This window comes from Aplysia californica, unplaced genomic scaffold (assembly GCF_000002075.1).
Source record: "Aplysia californica isolate F4 #8 unplaced genomic scaffold, AplCal3.0 scaffold00391, whole genome shotgun sequence".
Lineage (NCBI taxonomy): Eukaryota > Metazoa > Mollusca > Gastropoda > Aplysiida > Aplysiidae > Aplysia > Aplysia californica.
The window spans coordinates 194,901-196,118 of record NW_004797661.1 but is presented as its reverse complement, the minus strand read 5'-3'; the positions used below and the strand labels follow the sequence as shown (position 1 = coordinate 196,118).

At 41.0% G+C, this 1,218-nt stretch overlaps 1 long non-coding RNA gene across 1 annotated transcript in view; it reads right to left on the bottom strand.

The window, feature by feature from the left end:
* The window catches only part of LOC101862130, a 4,696-nt gene extending 3,901 nt beyond the window's left edge, over positions 1 to 795 (bottom strand). Inside the window, exon 1 of the long non-coding RNA XR_004858877.1 lies at positions 612 to 795. This is a non-coding gene — a long non-coding RNA (uncharacterized LOC101862130). The remainder of the gene's footprint in view (positions 1 to 611) is intronic.
* Between the last annotated feature and the right edge of the window lie 423 nt (positions 796 to 1,218).

Below are 1,218 nucleotides of genomic sequence, written 5' to 3'. Positions count from 1 at the left end.
TGTGTGTGTGTATGTGTGTAAGGAGGGGTGAGTAAACAATGAACATTAAAAAATAGTTGTAACTAAGCATCCAGGGTTCACAATACGTCTACAGGGTCTTGACATGTCATTTTTGGGAAGGGAACGCAGGTGTGTATAGGAGGGGGTAAGGTTAGTAAGCAATGATTGTTGAAGAAAAAAGTTGCTTCTAAATAAGTTTTGTTATGCTCACGATAATGATAATAATAATAACACTCTATTTGATCGCTTTTAAGGACTAGCGGGCTAACCCAGATTTCGGGGGTTTCCAGAAACCTTGACCTACACAAAAAGTGGGCATTGCCTTACCTATAGGAGAAGTTTGGTTTCATGGGTGTGTATATTTGTTTGGTTATAGAGAAAACTCTCCTCGTCTTTTAAAGAAACTGAATAAGGATCCAAAAACTTTACCTTCCATTTTCTCGAAACAGCATTTTTCGGGATAGCCCCCTTGTACTTGTAGACCTACTTAAAAGCGACCATTTAATTTTTAGAATGCAATAATTGCTATGCGTAATCCACAATACCGATTTTGCCACCTGCAAAAATTCAAAGCGTTTTTCTGTCTACCACTACCATTGTATTATACTCACCTCCTGAGCTGACACACTCCGATGCCGTCCCGCCCCCTAAGATGGTCGTAGGTTTGGACCTGTAGCCCAGCACACAGTGTTGACAGTTGCCATAGCCATGACATGACGTGCAGCCCTCGCCACAGTCTAAGAGATGAAGGCATGATGAGCTTTTATTTTTGGGGGGTTTGTTTGCTTTGTTTTGTTTTGGTTTTTGTGTTGTTGTTGGTTTTCTTTTTGTTTTTTGTTTTTTTGTTGTTTTGTTGGGGTTTTTTGTTGTTTTTGGTGGTGTTGTTTTTTTCTTGGGATAGCGAGGGTGTATCTTGAAAACGAGGGAATAAGAGGGTTTAAGTCGGAGGGGGGGAGGTCATTTATCTGCCGCTACGTACTTGTTAATTAATTGCATTCATTCCATTTCATGTTCATCTTACTTATACAATTTATTCACTCATTTTCTTACTCATTCTCTCGAATACTCTCATTCTCACTCAGCTATTCGAGCTGTCACCAACTCCTTCACGTCTTCCTTCTGGCATACAAAAAATTGCTTTACCCTTGTGCTTTCAGAAACACTATCAACGGTCCGGTTACGTGAGAGCGCGCGCACGCGCGCGCGTGTGTGTGTGTG